Source organism: Hippocampus zosterae, chromosome 5 (assembly GCF_025434085.1).
Source record: "Hippocampus zosterae strain Florida chromosome 5, ASM2543408v3, whole genome shotgun sequence".
Classification (NCBI taxonomy): Eukaryota; Metazoa; Chordata; class Actinopteri; order Syngnathiformes; family Syngnathidae; genus Hippocampus; species Hippocampus zosterae.
Window position 1 is genome coordinate 27,850,271 of NC_067455.1, and position 19,581 is coordinate 27,869,851.

Consider the following 19,581-nt stretch of genomic DNA (forward strand, 5'->3'; position numbering starts at 1 on the left):
CCCGGCCAAGAGGCCTATTCCCCGGCCCGCACCCCGCCATTGAGACTGCATGGGAATTATTATTTTTTTATCTCTCAACCTGTCCAAGAGGCCTGCTGCCCGCCGCAATCGCCGCCGGGCCGGCCCGCACCCTGCCATTGAGACTGAACGGGATTATTTATTTTTTTAACTTGGCCGCCGGGCCGGGGCGGGCATCGCCCCCGGTACCTCCAGCCGCTTCTATTTACGCGCGCCGCGTTCCAACATATTCACCCCGGCCAAGAGGCCTATTCCCCGGCCCGCACCCCGCCATTGAGACTGCACGGGAATTATTATTTTTTTATCTCTCAACCTGTCCAAGAGGCCTGCTGCCCGCCGCACTCGCCGCCGGGCCGGCCCGCACCCCGCCATTGAGACTGAACGGGGATTATTATTTTTTTTAACTCGGCCTCCGGGCCGGGGCGGGCTTCGCCCCCGGTACCTCCAGCCGCTTCTATTTACGCGCGCCGCGTTCCAACATATTCACCCCGGCCAAGAGGCCTATTCCCCGGCCCGCACCCCGCCATTGAGACTGCATGGGAAATATTATTTTTTTATCTCTCAACCTGTCCAAGAGGCCTGCTGCCCGCCGCAATCGCCGCCGGGCCGGCCCGCACCCTGCCATTGAGACTGAACGGGATTATTTATTTTTTTAACTTGGCCGCCGGGCCGGGGCGGGCATCGCCCCCGGTACCTCCAGCCGCTACTATTTCCGCGGGCCGTGTTCCAACACTATTCACCCCGGCCAAGAGGCCTATTCCCCGGCCCGCACCCCGCCATTGAGACTGCACGGGAATTATTATTTTTTTATCTCTCAACCTGTCCAAGAGGCCTGCTGCCCGCCGCACTCGCCGCCGGGCCGGCCCGCACCCCGCCATTGAGACTGAACGGGGATTATTATTTTTTTTAACTCGGCCTCCGGGCCGGGGCGGGCTTCGCCCCCGGTACCTCCAGCCGCTTCTATTTACGCGCGCCGCGTTCCAACATATTCACCCCGGCCAAGAGGCCTATTCCCCGGCCCGCACCCCGCCATTGAGACTGCAAGGGAATTATTATTTTTTTATCTCTTAACCTGTCCAAGAGGCCTGCTGCCCGCTGCAATTGCCGCCGGGCCGGCCCGCACCCTGCCATTGAGACTGAACGGGAATTATTATTTTTTTATCTCTCAACCTGTCCAAGAGGCCTGCTGCCCGCCGCAATCGCCGCCGGGCCGGCCCGCACCCAGCCATTGAGACTGAACGGGGATTATTATTTTTTTTAACTCGGCCTCCGGGCCGGGGCGGGCTTCGCCCCCGGTACCTCCAGCCGCTTCTATTTACGCGCGCCGCGTTCCAACATATTCACCCCGGCCAAGAGGCCTATTCCCCGGCCCGCACCCCGCCATTGAGACTGCACGGGAATTATTATTTTTTTATCTCTCAACCTGTCCAAGAGGCCTGCTGCCCGCCGCACTCGCCGCCGGGCCGGCCCGCACCCCGCCATTGAGACTGAACGGGGATTATTATTTTTTTTAACTCGGCCTCCGGGCCGGGGCGGGCTTCGCCCCCGGTACCTCCAGCCGCTTCTATTTACGCGCGCCGCGTTCCAACATATTCACCCCGGCCAAGAGGCCTATTCCCCGGCCCGCACCCCGCCATTGAGACTGCATGGGAATTATTATTTTTTTATCTCTCAACCTGTCCAAGAGGCCTGCTGCCCGCCGCAATCGCCGCCGGGCCGGCCCGCACCCTGCCATTGAGACTGAACGGGATTATTTATTTTTTTAACTTGGCCGCCGGGCCGGGGCGGGCATCGCCCCCGGTACCTCCAGCCGCTACTATTTCCGCGGGCCGTGTTCCAACACTATTCACCCCGGCCAAGAGGCCTATTCCCCGGCCCGCACCCCGCCATTGAGACTGCACGGGAATTATTATTTTTTTATCTCTCAACCTGTCCAAGAGGCCTGCTGCCCGCCGCACTCGCCGCCGGGCCGGCCCGCACCCCGCCATTGAGACTGAACGGGGATTATTATTTTTTTTAACTCGGCCTCCGGGCCGGGGCGGGCTTCGCCCCCGGTACCTCCAGCCGCTTCTATTTACGCGCGCCGCGTTCCAACATATTCACCCCGGCCAAGAGGCCTATTCCCCGGCCCGCACCCCGCCATTGAGACTGCACGGGAATTATTATTTTTTTATCTCTCAACCTGTCCAAGAGGCCTGCTGCCCGCCGCACTCGCCGCCGGGCCGGCCCGCACACCGCCATTGAGACTGAACGGGGATTATTATTTTTTTAACTCGGCCTCCGGGCCGGGGCGGGCTTCGCCCCCGGTACCTCCAGCCGCTTCTATTTACGCGCGCCGCGTTCCAACATATTCACCCCGGCCAAGAGGCCTATTCCCCGGCCCGCACCCCGCCATTGAGACTGCAAGGGAATTATTATTTTTTTATCTCTCAACCTGTCCAAGAGGCCTGCTGCCCGCTGCAATTGCCGCCGGGCCGGCCCGCACCCTGCCATTGAGACTGAACGGGAATTATTATTTTTTTATCTCTCAACCTGTCCAAGAGGCCTGCTGCCCGCCGCAATCGCCGCCGGGCCGGCCCGCACCCCGCCATTGAGACTGAACGGGGATTATTATTTTTTTTAACTCGGCCTCCGGGCCGGGGCGGGCTTCGCCCCCGGTACCTCCAGCCGCTTCTATTTACGCGCGCCGCGTTCCAACATATTCACCCCGGCCAAGAGGCCTATTCCCCGGCCCGCACCCCGCCATTGAGACTGCACGGGAATTATTATTTTTTTATCTCTCAACCTGTCCAAGAGGCCTGCTGCCCGCCGCACTCGCCGCCGGGCCGGCCCGCACCCCGCCATTGAGACTGAACGGGGATTATTATTTTTTTTAACTCGGCCTCCGGGCCGGGGCGGGCTTCGCCCCCGGTACCTCCAGCCGCTTCTATTTACGCGCGCCGCGTTCCAACATATTCACCCCGGCCAAGAGGCCTATTCCCCGGCCCGCACCCCGCCATTGAGACTGCATGGGAATTATTACTTTTTTATCTCTCAACCTGTCCAAGAGGCCTGCTGCCAGCCGCAATTGCCGCCGGGCCGGCCCGCACCCTGCCATTGAGACTGAACGGGAATTATTATTTTTTTATCTCTCAACCTGTCCAAGAGGCCTGCTGCCCGCCGCACTCGCCGCCGGGCCGGCCCGCACCCTGCCATTGAGACTGAACGGGGATTATTTATTTTTTTAACTTGGCCGCCGGGCCGGGGCGGGCATCGCCCCCGGTACCTCCAGCCGCTACTATTTCCGCGGGCCGTGTTCCAACACTATTCACCCCGGCCAAGAGGCCTATTCCCCGGCCCGCACCCCGCCATTGAGACTGCATGGGAATTATTATTTTTTTATCTCTCAACCTGTCCAAGAGGCCTGCTGCCCGCCGCAATCGCCGCCGGGCCGGCCCGCACCCTGCCATTGAGACTGAACGGGATTATTTATTTTTTTAACTTGGCCGCCGGGCCGGGGCGGGCATCGCCCCCGGTACCTCCAGCCGCTACTATTTCCGCGGGCCGTGTTCCAACACTATTCACCCCGGCCAAGAGGCCTATTCCCCGGCCCGCACCCCGCCATTGAGACTGCACGGGAATTATTATTTTTTTATCTCTCAACCTGTCCAAGAGGCCTGCTGCCCGCCGCACTCGCCGCCTGGCAGGCCCGCACCCCGCCATTGAGACTGAACGGGGATTATTATTTTTTTTAACTCGGCCTCCGGGCCGGGGCGGGCTTCGCCCCCGGTACCTCCAGCCGCTTCTATTTACGCGCGCCGCGTTCCAACATATTCACCCCGGCCAAGAGGCCTATTCCCCGGCCCGCACCCCGCCATTGAGACTGCATGGGAATTATTATTTTTTTATCTCTCAACCTGTCCAAGAGGCCTGCTGCCCGCCGCAATCGCCGCCGGGCCGGCCCGCACCCTGCCATTGAGACTGAACGGGATTATTTATTTTTTTAACTTGGCCGCCGGGCCGGGGCGGGCATCGCCCCCGGTACCTCCAGCCGCTACTATTTCCGCGGGCCGTGTTCCAACACTATTCACCCCGGCCAAGAGGCCTATTCCCCGGCCCGCACCCCGCCATTGAGACTGCACGGGAATTATTATTTTTTTATCTCTCAACCTGTCCAAGAGGCCTGCTGCCCGCCGCACTCGCCGCCGGGCCGGCCCGCACCCCGCCATTGAGACTGAACGGGGATTATTATTTTTTTAACTCGGCCTCCGGGCCGGGGCGGGCTTCGCCCCCGGTACCTCCAGCCGCTTCTATTTACGCGCGCCGCGTTCCAACATATTCACCCCGGCCAAGAGGCCTATTCCCCGGCCCGCACCCCGCCATTGAGACTGCACGGGAATTATTATTTTTTTATCTCTCAACCTGTCCAAGAGGCCTGCTGCCCGCCGCACTCGCCGCCGGGCCGGCCCGCACACCGCCATTGAGACTGAACGGGGATTATTATTTTTTTTAACTCGGCCTCCGGGCCGGGGCGGGCTTCGCCCCCGGTACCTCCAGCCGCTTCTATTTACGCGCGCCGCGTTCCAACATATTCACCCCGGCAAAGAGGCCTATTCCCCGGCCCGCACCCCGCCATTGAGACTGCAAGGGAATTATTATTTTTTTATCTCTCAACCTGTCCAAGAGGCCTGCTGCCCGCTGCAATTGCCGCCGGGCCGGCCCGCACCCTGCCATTGAGACTGAACGGGAATTATTATTTTTTTATCTCTCAACCTGTCCAAGAGGCCTGCTGCCCGCCGCAATCGCCGCCGGGCCGGCCCGCACCCCGCCATTGAGACTGAACGGGGATTATTATTTTTTTTAACTCGGCCTCCGGGCCGGGGCGGGCTTCGCCCCCGGTACCTCCAGCCGCTTCTATTTACGCGCGCCGCGTTCCAACATATTCACCCCGGCCAAGAGGCCTATTCCCCGGCCCGCACCCCGCCATTGAGACTGCACGGGAATTATTATTTTTTTATCTCTCAACCTGTCCAAGAGGCCTGCTGCCCGCCGCACTCGCCGCCGGGCCGGCCCGCACCCCGCCATTGAGACTGAACGGGGATTATTATTTTTTTTAACTCGGCCTCCGGGCCGGGGCGGGCTTCGCCCCCGGTACCTCCAGCCGCTTCTATTTACGCGCGCCGCGTTCCAACATATTCACCCCGGCCAAGAGGCCTATTCCCCGGCCCGCACCCCGCCATTGAGACTGCAAGGGAATTATTATTTTTTTATCTCTCAACCTGTCCAAGAGGCCTGCTGCCCGCCGCAATTGCCGCCGGGCCGGCCCGCACCCTGCCATTGAGACTGAACGGGGATTATTTATTTTTTTAACTTGGCCGCCGGGCCAGGGCGGGCATCGCCCCCGGTACCTCCAGCCGCTACTATTTCCGCGGGCCGTGTTCCAACACTATTCACCCCGGCCAAGAGGCCTATTCCCCGGCCCGCACCCCGCCATTGAGACTGCACGGGAATTATTATTTTTTTATCTCTCAACCTGTCCAAGAGGCCTGCTGCCCGCCGCACTCGCCGCCGGGCCGGCCCGCACCCCGCCATTGAGACTGAACGGGGATTATTATTTTTTTTAACTCGGCCTCCGGGCCGGGGCGGGCTTCGCCCCCGGTACCTCCAGCCGCTTCTATTTACGCGCGCCGCGTTCCAACATATTCACCCCGGCCAAGAGGCCTATTCCCCGGCCCGCACCCCGCCATTGAGACTGCACGGGAATTATTATTTTTTTTATCTCTCAACCTGTCCAAGAGGCCTGCTGCCCGCCGCACTCGCCGCCGGGCCGGCCCGCACCCCGCCATTGAGACTGAACGGGGATTATTATTTTTTTTAACTCGGCCTCCGGGCCGGGGCGGGCTTCGCCCCCGGTACCTCCAGCCGCTTCTATTTACGCGCGCCGCGTTCCAACATATTCACCCCGGCCAAGAGGCCTATTCCCCGGCCCGCACCCCGCCATTGAGACTGCAAGGGAATTATTATTTTTTTATCTCTCAACCTGTCCAAGAGGCCTGCTGCCCGCCGCAATTGCCGCCGGGCCGGCCCGCACCCTGCCATTGAGACTGAACGGGAATTATTATTTTTTTATCTCTCAACCTGTCCAAGAGGCCTGCTGCCCGCCGCAATCGCCGCCGGGCCGGCCCGCACCCCGCCATTGAGACTGAACGGGGATTATTATTTTTTTTAACTCGGCCTCCGGGCCGGGGCGGGCTTCGCCCCCGGTACCTCCAGCCGCTTCTATTTACGCGCGCCGCGTTCCAACATATTCACCCCGGCCAAGAGGCCTATTCCCCGGCCCGCACCCCGCCATTGAGACTGCACGGGAATTATTATTTTTTTATCTCTCAACCTGTCCAAGAGGCCTGCTGCCCGCCGCACTCGCCGCCGGGCCGGCCCGCACCCCGCCATTGAGACTGAACGGGGATTATTATTTTTTTTAACTCGGCCTCCGGGCCGGGGCGGGCTTCGCCCCCGGTACCTCCAGCCGCTTCTATTTACGCGCGCCGCGTTCCAACATATTCACCCCGGCCAAGAGGCCTATTCCCCGGCCCGCACCCCGCCATTGAGACTGCAAGGGAATTATTATTTTTTTATCTCTCAACCTGTCCAAGAGGCCTGCTGCCCGCCGCAATTGCCGCCGGGCCGGCCCGCACCCTGCCATTGAGACTGAACGGGGATTATTTATTTTTTTAACTTGGCCGCCGGGCCAGGGCGGGCATCGCCCCCGGTACCTCCAGCCGGTACTATTTCCGCGGGCTGTGTTCCAACACTATTCACCCCGGCCAAGAGGCCTATTCCCCGGCCCGCACCCCGCCATTGAGACTGCACGGGAATTATTATTTTTTTATCTCTCAACCTGTCCAAGAGGCCTGCTGCCCGCCGCACTCGCTGCCGGGCCGGCCCGCACCCCGCCATTGAGACTGCACGGGAATTATTATTTTTTTATCTCTCAACCTGTCCAAGAGGCCTGCTGCCCGCCGCACTCGCTGCCGGGCCGGCCCGCACCCCGCCATTGAGACTGAACGGGGATTATTATTTTTTTTAACTCGGCCTCCGGGCCGGGGCGGGCTTCGCCCCCGGTACCTCCAGCCGCTTCTATTTACGCGCGCCGCGTTCCAACATATTCACCCCGGCCAAGAGGCCTATTCCCCGGCCCGCACCCCGCCATTGAGACTGCATGGGAATTATTATTTTTTTTAACTCGGCCTCCGGGCCGGGGCGGGCTTCGCCCCCGGTACCTCCAGCCGCTTCTATTTACGCGCGCCGCGTTCCAACATATTCACCCCGGCCAAGAGGCCTATTCCCCGGCCCGCACCCCGCCATTGAGACTGCAAGGGAATTATTATTTTTTTATCTCTCAACCTGTCCAAGAGGCCTGCTGCCCGCCGCAATTGCCGCCGGGCCGGCCCGCACCCTGCCATTGAGACTGAACGGGGATTATTTATTTTTTTAACTTGGCCGCCGGGCCAGGGCGGGCATCGCCCCCGGTACCTCCAGCCACTACTATTTCCGCGGGCCGTGTTCCAACACTATTCACCCCGGCCAAGAGGCCTATTCCCCGGCCCGCACCCCGCCATTGAGACTGCACGGGAATTATTATTTTTTTATCTCTCAACCTGTCCAAGAGGCCTGCTGCCCGCCGCACTCGCTGCCGGGCCGGCCCGCACCCCGCCATTGAGACTGAACGGGGATTATTATTTTTTTTAACTCGGCCTCCGGGCCGGGGCGGCCTTCGCCCCCGGTACCTCCAGCCGCTTCTATTTACGCGCGCCGCGTTCCAACATATTCACCCCGGCCAAGAGGCCTATTCCCCGGCCCGCACCCCGCCATTGAGACTGTAAGGGAATTATTATTTTTTTATCTCTCAACCTGTCCAAGAGGCCTGCTGCCCGCCGCAATTGCCGCCGGGCCGGCCCGCACCCTGCCATTGAGACTGAACGGGGATTATTTATTTTTTTAACTTGGCCGCCGGGCCAGGGCGGGCATCGCCCCCGGTACCTCCAGCCGGTACTATTTCCGCGGGCTGTGTTCCAACACTATTCACCCCGGCCAAGAGGCCTATTCCCCGGCCCGCACCCCGCCATTGAGACTGCACGGGAATTATTATTTTTTTATCTCTCAACCTGTCCAAGAGGCCTGCTGCCCGCCGCACTCGCTGCCGGGCCGGCCCGCACCCCGCCATTGAGACTGAACGGGGATTATTATTTTTTTTAACTCGGCCTCCGGGCCGGGGCGGGCTTCGCCCCCGGTACCTCCAGCCGCTTCTATTTACGCGCGCCGCGTTCCAACATATTCACCCCGGCCAAGAGGCCTATTCCCCGGCCCGCACCCCGCCATTGAGACTGCATGGGAATTATTATTTTTTTTTAACTCGGCCTCCGGGCCGGGGCGGGCTTCGCCCCCGGTACCTCCAGCCGCTTCTATTTACGCGCGCCGCGTTCCAACATATTCACCCCGGCCAAGAGGCCTATTCCCCGGCCCGCACCCCGCCATTGAGACTGCAAGGGAATTATTATTTTTTTATCTCTCAACCTGTCCAAGAGGCCTGCTGCCCGCCGCAATTGCCGCCGGGCCGGCCCGCACCCTGCCATTGAGACTGAACGGGGATTATTTATTTTTTTAACTTGGCCGCCGGGCCAGGGCGGGCATCGCCCCCGGTACCTCCAGCCGCTACTATTTCCGCGGGCCGTGTTCCAACACTATTCACCCCGGCCAAGAGGCCTATTCCCCGGCCCGCACCCCGCCATTGAGACTGCACGGGAATTATTATTTTTTTATCTCTCAACCTGTCCAAGAGGCCTGCTGCCCGCCGCACTCGCTGCCGGGCCGGCCCGCACCCCGCCATTGAGACTGAACGGGGATTATTATTTTTTTTAACTCGGCCTCCGGGCCGGGGCGGGCTTCGCCCCCGGTACCTCCAGCCGCTTCTATTTACGCGCGCCGCGTTCCAACATATTCACCCCGGCCAAGAGGCCTATTCCCCGGCCCGCACCCCGCCATTGAGACTGCAAGGGAATTATTATTTTTTAATCTCTCAACCTGTCCAAGAGGCCTGCTGCCCGCCGCAATTGCCGCCGGGCCGGCCCGCACCCTGCCATTGAGACTGAACGGGGATTATTTATTTTTTTAACTTGGCCGCCGGGCCAGGGCGGGCATCGCCCCCGGTACCTCCAGCCGCTACTATTTCCGGGGGCCGTGTTCCAACACTATTCACCCCGGCCAAGAGGCCTATTCCCCGGCCCGCACCCCGCCATTGAGACTACACGGGAATTATTATTTTTTTATCTCTCAACCTGTCCAAGAGGCCTGCTGCCCGCCGCACTCGCTGCCGGGCCGGCCCGCACCCCGCCATTGAGACTGAACGGGGATTATTATTTTTTTTAACTCGGCCTCCGGGCCGGGGCGGGCTTCGCCCCCGGTACCTCCAGCCGCTTCTATTTACGCGCGCCGCGTTCCAACATATTCACCCCGGCCAAGAGGCCTATTCCCCGGCCCGCACCCCGCCATTGAGACTGCATGGGAATTATTATTTTTTTATCTCTCAACCTGTCCAAGAGGCCTGCTGCCCGCCGCAATCGCCGCCGGGCCGGCCCGCACCCCGCCATTGAGACTGAACGGGGATTATTATTTTTTTTAACTCGGCCTCCGGGCCGGGGCGGGCTTCGCCCCCGGTACCTCCAGCCGCTTCTATTTACGCGCGCCGCGTTCCAACATATTCACCCCGGCCAAGAGGCCTATTCCCCGGCCCGCACCCCGCCATTGAGACTGCATGGGAATTATTATTTTTTTATCTCTCAACCTGTCCAAGAGGCCTGCTGCCCGCCGCAATCGCCGCCGGGCTGGCCCGCACCCTGCCATTGAGACTGAACGGGATTATTTATTTTTTTAACTTGGCCGCCGGGCCGGGGCGGGCATCGCCCCCGGTACCTCCAGCCGCTTCTATTTACGCGCGCCGCGTTCCAACATATTCACCCCGGCCAAGAGGCCTATTCCCCGGCCCGCACCCCGCCATTGAGACTGCACGGGAATTATTATTTTTTTATCTCTCAACCTGTCCAAGAGGCCTGCTGCCCGCCGCACTCGCCGCCGGGCCGGCCCGCACCCCGCCATTGAGACTGAACGGGGATTATTATTTTTTTTAACTCGGCCTCCGGGCCGGGGCGGGCTTCGCCCCCGGTACCTCCAGCCGCTTCTATTTACGCGCGCCGCGTTCCAACATATTCACCCCGGCCAAGAGGCCTATTCCCCGGCCCGCACCCCGCCATTGAGACTGCAAGGGAATTATTATTTTTTTTATCTCTCAACCTGTCCAAGAGGCCTGCTGCCCGCCGCAATTGCCGCCGGGCCGGCCCGCACCCTGCCATTGAGACTGAACGGGGATTATTTATTTTTTTAACTTGGCCGCCGGGCCAGGGCGGGCATCGCCCCCGGTACCTCCAGCCGCTACTATTTCCGCGGGCCGTGTTCCAACACTATTCACCCCGGCCAAGAGGCCTATTCCCCGGCCCGCACCCCGCCATTGAGACTGCACGGGAATTATTATTTTTTTATCTCTCAACCTGTCCAAGAGGCCTGCTGCCCGCCGCACTCGCCGCCGGGCCGGCCCGCACCCCGCCATTGAGACTGAACGGGGATTATTATTTTTTTTAACTCGGCCTCCGGGCCGGGGCGGGCTTCGCCCCCGGTACCTCCAGCCGCTTCTATTTACGCGCGCCGCGTTCCAACATATTCACCCCGGCCAAGAGGCCTATTCCCCGGCCCGCACCCCGCCATTGAGACTGCAATGGAATTATTATTTTTTTATCTCTCAACCTGTCCAAGAGGCCTGCTGCCCGCCGCAATTGCCGCCGGGCCGGCCCGCACCCTGCCATTGAGACTGAACGGGGATTATTTATTTTTTTAACTTGGCCGCCGGGCCAGGGCGGGCATCGCCCCCGGTACCTCCAGCCGCTACTATTTCCGCGGGCCGTGTTCCAACACTATTCACCCCGGCCAAGAGGCCTATTCCCCGGCCCGCACCCCGCCATTGAGACTGCACGGGAATTATTATTTTTTTATCTCTCAACCTGTCCAAGAGGCCTGCTGCCCGCCGCACTCGCTGCCGGGCCGGCCCGCACCCCGCCATTGAGACTGAACGGGGATTATTATTTTTTTTAACTCGGCCTCCGGGCCGGGGCGGGCTTCGCCCCCGGTACCTCCAGCCGCTTCTATTTACGCGCGCCGCGTTCCAACATATTCACCCCGGCCAAGAGGCCTATTCCCCGGCCCGCACCCCGCCATTGAGACTGCATGGGAATTATTATTTTTTTATCTCTCAACCTGTCCAAGAGGCCTGCTGCCCGCCGCAATCGCCGCCGGGCCGGCCCGCACCCCGCCATTGAGACTGAACGGGGATTATTATTTTTTTTAACTCGGCCTCCGGGCCGGGGCGGGCTTCGCCCCCGGTACCTCCAGCCGCTTCTATTTACGCGCGCCGCGTTCCAACATATTCACCCCGGCCAAGAGGCCTATTCCCCGGCCCGCACCCCGCCATTGAGACTGCATGGGAATTATTATTTTTTTATCTCTCAACCTGTCCAAGAGGCCTGCTGCCCGCCGCAATCGCCGCCGGGCTGGCCCGCACCCTGCCATTGAGACTGAACGGGATTATTTATTTTTTTAACTTGGCCGCCGGGCCGGGGCGGGCATCGCCCCCGGTACCTCCAGCCGCTTCTATTTACGCGCGCCGCGTTCCAACATATTCACCCCGGCCAAGAGGCCTATTCCCCGGCCCGCACCCCGCCATTGAGACTGCACGGGAATTATTATTTTTTTATCTCTCAACCTGTCCAAGAGGCCTGCTGCCCGCCGCACTCGCCGCCGGGCCGGCCCGCACCCCGCCATTGAGACTGAACGGGGATTATTATTTTTTTTAACTCGGCCTCCGGGCCGGGGCGGGCTTCGCCCCCGGTACCTCCAGCCGCTTCTATTTACGCGCGCCGCGTTCCAACATATTCACCCCGGCCAAGAGGCCTATTCCCCGGCCCGCACCCCGCCATTGAGACTGCATGGGAATTATTATTTTTTTATCTCTCAACCTGTCCAAGAGGCCTGCTGCCCGCCGCAATCGCCGCCGGGCCGGCCCGCACCCTGCCATTGAGACTGAACGGGATTATTTATTTTTTTAACTTGGCCGCCGGGCCGGGGCGGGCATCGCCCCCGGTACCTCCAGCCGCTACTATTTCCGCGGGCCGTGTTCCAACACTATTCACCCCGGCCAAGAGGCCTATTCCCCGGCCCGCACCCCGCCATTGAGACTGCACGGGAATTATTATTTTTTTATCTCTCAACCTGTCCAAGAGGCCTGCTGCCCGCCGCACTCGCCGCCGGGCCGGCCCGCACCCCGCCATTGAGACTGAACGGGGATTATTATTTTTTTTAACTCGGCCTCCGGGCCGGGGCGGGCTTCGCCCCCGGTACCTCCAGCCGCTTCTATTTACGCGCGCCGCGTTCCAACATATTCACCCCGGCCAAGAGGCCTATTCCCCGGCCCGCACCCCGCCATTGAGACTGCACGGGAATTATTATTTTTTTATCTCTCAACCTGTCCAAGAGGCCTGCTGCCCGCCGCACTCGCCGCCGGACCGGCCCGCACCCCGCCATTGAGACTGAACGGGGATTATTATTTTTTTTAACTCGGCCTCCGGGCCGGGGCGGGCTTCGCCCCCGGTACCTCCAGCCGCTTCTATTTACGCGCGCCGCGTTCCAACATATTCACCCCGGCCAAGAGGCCTATTCCCCGGCCCGCACCCCGCCATTGAGACTGCAAGGGAATTATTATTTTTTTATCTCTCAACCTGTCCAAGAGGCCTGCTGCCCGCCGCAATTGCCGCCGGGCCGGCCCGCACCCTGCCATTGAGACTGAACGGGAATTATTATTTTTTTATCTCTCAACCTGTCCAAGAGGCCTGCTGCCCGCCGCAATCGCCGCCGGGCCGGCCCGCACCCCGCCATTGAGACTGAACGGGGATTATTATGTTTTTTAACTCGGCCTCCGGGCCGGGGCGGGCTTCGCCCCCGGTACCTCCAGCCGCTTCTATTTACGCGCGCCGCGTTCCAACATATTCACCCCGGCCAAGAGGCCTATTCCCCGGCCCGCACCCCGCCATTGAGACTGCAATGGAATTATTATTTTTTTATCTCTCAACCTGTCCAAGAGGCCTGCTGCCCGCCGCAATTGCCGCCGGGCCGGCCCGCACCCTGCCATTGAGACTGAACGGGGATTATTTATTTTTTTAACTTGGCCGCCGGGCCAGGGCGGGCATCGCCCCCGGTACCTCCAGCCGCTACTATTTCCGCGGGCCGTGTTCCAACACTATTCACCCCGGCCAAGAGGCCTATTCCCCGGCCCGCACCACGCCATTGAGACTGCACGGGAATTATTATTTTTTTATCTCTCAACCTGTCCAAGAGGCCTGCTGCCCGCCGCACTCGCCGCCGGGCCGGCCCGCACCCCGCCATTGAGACTGAACGGGGATTATTATTTTTTTTAACTCGGCCTCCGGGCCGGGGCGGGCTTCGCCCCCGGTACCTCCAGCCGCTTCTATTTACGCGCGCCGCGTTCCAACATATTCACCCCGGCAAAGAGGCCTCTTCCCCGGCCACACTCGTCCGCCGGGCCGGCCCGCACCCCGCCATTGAGACTGCACGGGAATTATTATTTTTTTATCTCTCAACCTGTCCAAGAGGCCTGCTGCCCGCCGCAATCGCCGCCGGGCCGGCCCGCACCCTGCCATTGAGACTGAACGGGGATTATTTATTTTTTTAACTTGGCCGCCGGCCCGGGACGGGCATCGCCCCCAGTACCTCCAGCCGCTACTATTTCCGCGGGCCGTGTTCCAACACTATTCACCCCGGCTAAGAGGCCTATTCCCCGGCCCGCACCCCGCCATTGAGACTGCATGGGAATTATTATTTTTTTTAACTCGGCCTCCGGGCCGGGGCGGGCTTCGCCCCCGGTACCTCCAGCCGCTTCTATTTACGCGCGCCGCGTTCCAACATATTCACCCCGGCCAAGAGGCCTATTCCCCGGCCCGCACCCCGCCATTGAGACTGCAAGGGAATTATTATTTTTTTATCTCTCAACCTGTCCAAGAGGCCTGCTGCCCGCCGCAATTGCCGCCGGGCCGGCCCGCACCCTGCCATTGAGACTGAACGGGGATTATTTATTTTTTTAACTTGGCCGCCGGGCCAGGGCGGGCATCGCCCCCGGTACCTCCAGCCGCTACTATTTCCGCGGGCCGTGTTCCAACACTATTCACCCCGGCCAAGAGGCCTATTCCCCGGCCCGCACCCCGCCATTGAGACTGCACGGAAATTATTATTTTTTTATCTCTCAACCTGTCCAAGAGGCCTGCTGCCCGCCGCACTCGCTGCCGGGCCGGCCCGCACCCCGCCATTGAGACTGAACGGGGATTATTATTTTTTTTAACTCGGCCTCCGGGCCGGGGCGGGCTTCGCCCCCGGTACCTCCAGCCGCTTCTATTTACGCGCGCCGCGTTCCAACATATTCACCCCGGCCAAGAGGCCTATTCCCCGGCCCGCACCCCGCCATTGAGACTGCAAGGGAATTATTATTTTTTTATCTCTCAACCTGTCCAAGAGGCCTGCTGCCCGCCGCAATTGCCGCCGGGCCGGCCCGCACCCTGCCATTGAGACTGAACGGGGATTATTTATTTTTTTAACTTGGCCGCCGGGCCAGGGCGGGCATCGCCCCCGGTACCTCCAGCCGGTACTATTTCCGCGGGCTGTGTTCCAACACTATTCACCCCGGCCAAGAGGCCTATTCCCCGGCCCGCACCCCGCCATTGAGACTGCACGGGAATTATTATTTTTTTATCTCTCAACCTGTCCAAGAGGCCTGCTGCCCGCCGCACTCGCTGCCGGGCCGGCCCGCACCCCGCCATTGAGACTGAACGGGGATTATTATTTTTTTTAACTCGGCCTCCGGGCCGGGGCGGGCTTCGCCCCCGGTACCTCCAGCCGCTTCTATTTACGCGCGCCGCGTTCCAACATATTCACCCCGGCCAAGAGGCCTATTCCCCGGCCCGCACCCCGCCATTGAGACTGCATGGGAATTATTATTTTTTTTAACTCGGCCTCCGGGCCGGGGCGGGCTTCGCCCCCGGTACCTCCAGCCGCTTCTATTTACGCGCGCCGCGTTCCAACATATTCACCCCGGCCAAGAGGCCTATTCCCCGGCCCGCACCCCGCCATTGAGACTGCAAGGGAATTATTATTTTTTTATCTCTCAACCTGTCCAAGAGGCCTGCTGCCCGCCGCAATTGCCGCCGGGCCGGCCCGCACCCTGCCATTGAGACTGAACGGGGATTATTTATTTTTTTAACTTGGCCGCCGGGCCAGGGCGGGCATCGCCCCCGGTACCTCCAGCCGCTACTATTTCCGCGGGCCGTGTTCCAACACTATTCACCCCGGCCAAGAGGCCTATTCCCCGGCCCGCATCCCGCCATTGAGACTGCACGGGAATTATTATTTTTTTATCTCTCAACCTGTCCAAGAGGCCTGCTGCCCGCCGCACTCGCTGCCGGGCCGGCCCGCTCCCCGCCATTGAGACTGAACGGGGATTATTATTTTTTTTAACTCGGCCTCCGGGCCGGGGCGGGCTTCGCCCCCGGTACCTCCAGCCGCTTCTATTTACGCGCGCCGCGTTCCAACATATTCACCCCGGCCAAGAGGCCTATTCCCCGGCCCGCACCCCGCCATTGAGACTGCAAGGGAATTATTATTTTTTTATCTCTCAACCTGTCCAAGAGGCCTGCTGCCCGCCGCAATTGCCGCCGGGCCGGCCCGCACCCTGCCATTGAGACTGAACGGGGATTATTTATTTTTTTAACTTGGCCGCCGGGCCAGGGCGGGCATCGCCCCCGGTACCTCCAGCCGCTACTATTTCCGCGGGCCGTGTTCCAACACTATTCACCACGGCCAAGAGGCCTATTCCCCGGCCCGCACCCCGCCATTGAGACTGCACGGGAATTATTATTTTTTTATCTCTCAACCTGTCCAAGAGGCCTGCTGCCCGCCGCACTCGCTGCCGGGCCGGCCCGCACCCCGCCATTGAGACTGAACGGGGATTATTATTTTTTTTAACTCGGCCTCCGGGCCGGGGCGGGCTTCGCCCCCGGTACCTCCAGCCGCTTCTATTTACGCGCGCCGCGTTCCAACATATTCACCCCGGCCAAGAGGCCTATTCCCCGGCCCGCACCCCGCCATTGAGACTGCATGGGAATTATTATTTTTTTATCTCTCAACCTGTCCAAGAGGCCTGCTGCCCGCCGCAATCGCCGCCGGGCCGGCCCGCAACCCGCCATTGAGACTGAACGGGGATTATTATTTTTTTTAACTCGGCCTCCGGGCGGGGGCGGGCTTCGCCCCCGGTACCTCCAGCCGCTTCTATTTACGCGCGCCGCGTTCCAACATATTCACCCCGGCCAAGAGGCCTATTCCCCGGCCCGCACCCCGCCATTGAGACTGCATGGGAATTATTATTTTTTTATCTCTCAACCTGTCCAAGAGGCCTGCTGCCCGCCGCAATCGCCGCCGGGCCGGCCCGCACCCTGCCATTGAGACTGAACGGGATTATTTATTTTTTTAACTTGGCCGCCGGGCCGGGGCGGGCATCGCCCCCGGTACCTCCAGCCGCTTCTATTTACGCGCGCCGCGTTCCAACATATTCACCCCGGCCAAGAGGCCTATTCCCCGGCCCGCACCCCGCCATTGAGACTGCACGGGAATTATTATTTTTTTATCTCTCAACCTGTCCAAGAGGCCTGCTGCCCGCCGCACTCGCCGCCGGGCCGGCCCGCACCCCGCCATTGAGACTGAACGGGGATTATTATTTTTTTTAACTCGGCCTCCGGGCCGGGGCGGGCTTCGCCCCCGGTACCTCCAGCCGCTTCTATTTACGCGCGCCGCGTTCCAACATATTCACCCCGGCCAAGAGGCCTATTCCCCGGCCCGCACCCCGCCATTGAGACTGCATGGGAATTATTATTTTTTTATCTCTCAACCTGTCCAAGAGGCCTGCTGCCCGCCGCAATCGCCGCCGGGCCGGCCCGCACCCTGCCATTGAGACTGAACGGGATTATTTATTTTTTTAACTTGGCCGCCGGGCCGGGGCGGGCATCGCCCCCGGTACCTCCAGCCGCTACTATTTCCGCGGGCCGTGTTCCAACACTATTCACCCCGGCCAAGAGGCCTATTCCCCGGCCCGCACCCCGCCATTGAGACTGCACGGGAATTATTATTTTTTTATCTCTCAACCTGTCCAAGAGGCCTGCTGCCCGCCGCACTCGCCGCCGGGCCGGCCCGCACCCCGCCATTGAGACTGAACGGGGATTATTATTTTTTTTAACTCGGCCTCCGGGCCGGGGCGGGCTTCGCCCCCGGTACCTCCAGCCGCTTCTATTTACGCGCGCCGCGTTCCAACATATTCACCCCGGCCAAGAGGCCTATTCCCCGGCCCGCACCCCGCCATTGAGACTGCACGGGAATTATTATTTTTTTATCTCTCAACCTGTCCAAGAGGCCTGCTGCCCGCCGCACTCGCCGCCGGGCCGGCCCGCACCCCGCCATTGAGACTGAACGGGGATTATTATTTTTTTTAACTCGGCCTCCGGGCCGGGGCGGGCTTCGCCCCCGGTACCTCCAGCCGCTTCTATTTACGCGCGCCGCGTTCCAACATATTCACCCCGGCCAAGAGGCCTATTCCCCGGCCCGCACCCCGCCATTGAGACTGCAAGGGAATTATTATTTTTTTATCTCTCAACCTGTCCAAGAGGCCTGCTGCCCGCCGCAATTGCCGCCGGGCCGGCCCGCACCCTGCCATTGAGACTGAACGGGAATTATTATTTTTTTATCTCTCAACCTGTCCAAGAGGCCTGCTGCCCGCCGCAATCGCCGCCGGGCCGGCCCGCACCCTGCCATTGAGACTGAACGGGATTATTTATTTTTTTAACTCGGCCTCCGGGCCGGGGCGGGCTTCGCCCCCGGTACCTCCAGCCGCTTCTATTTACGCGCGCCGCGTTCCAACATATTCACCCCGGCCAAGAGGCCTATTCCCCGGCCCGCACCCCGCCATTGAGACTGCATGGGAATTATTATTTTTTTATCTCTCAACCTGTCCAAGAGGCCTGCTGCCCGCCGCAATCGCCGCCGGGCCGGCCCGCACCCTGCCATTGAGACTGAACGGGATTATTTATTTTTTTAACTTGGCCGCCGGGCTGGGGCGGGCATCGCCCCCGATACCTCCAGCCGCTACTATTTCCGCGGGCTGTGTTCCAACACTATTCACCCCGGCCAAGAGGCCTATTCCCCGGCCCGCACCCCGCCATTGAGACTGCACGGGAATTATTATTTTTTTATCTCTCAACCTGTCCAAGAGGCCTGCTGCCCGCCGCACTCGCCGCCGGGCCGGCCCGCACCCCGCCATTGAGACTGAACGGGGATTATTATTTTTTTTAACTCGGCCTCCGGGCCGGGGCGGGCTTCGCCCCCGGTACCTCCAGCCGCTTCTATTTACGCGCGCCGTGTTCCAACATATTCACCCCGGCCAAGAGGCCTCTTCCCCGGCCACACTCGTCCGCCGGGCCGGCCCGCACCCCGCCATTGAGACTGCACGGGAATTATTATTTTTTTATCTCTCAACCTGTCCAAGAGGCCTGCTGCCCGCCGCACTCGCCGCCGGGCCGGCCCGCACCCCGCCATTGAGACTGAACGGGGATTATTATTTTTTTTAACTCGGCCTCCGGGCCGGGGCGGGCTTCGCCCCCGGTACCTCCAGCCGCTTCTATTTACGCGCGCCGCGTTCCAACATATTCACCCCGGCCAAGAGGCCTCTTCCCCGGCCACACTCGTCCGCCGGGCCGGCCCGCACCCCGCCGTTGAGACTGCACGGGAATTATTATTTTTTTATCTCTCAACCTGTCCAAGAGGCCTGCTGCCCGCCGCACTCGCCGCCGGGCCGGACCGCACCCCGCCATTGAGACTGAACGGGATTATTATTTTTTTTAACTCGGCCTCCGGGCCGGGGCGGGCTTCGCCCCCGGTACCTCCAGCCGCTTCTATTTACGCGCGCCGCGTTCCAACATATTCACCCCGGCCAAGAGGCCTATTCCCCGGCCCGCACCCCGCCATTGAGACTGCACGGGAATTATTATTTTTTTATCTCTCAACCTGTCCAAGAGGCCTGCTGCCCGCCGCACTCGCCGCCGGGCCGGCCCGCACCCCGCCATTGAGACTGAACGGGGATTATTATTTTTTTTAACTCGGCCTCCGGGCCGGGGCGTGCTTCGCCCCCGGTACCTCCAGCCGCTTCTATTTACGCGCGCTGCGTTCCAACATATTCACCCCGGCCAAGAGGCCTATTCCCCGGCCCGCACCCCGCCATTGAGACTGCATGGGAATTATTATTTTTTTATCTCTCAACCTGTCCAAGAGGCCTGCTGCCCGCCGCAATCGCCGCCGGGCCGGCCCGCACCCTGCCAT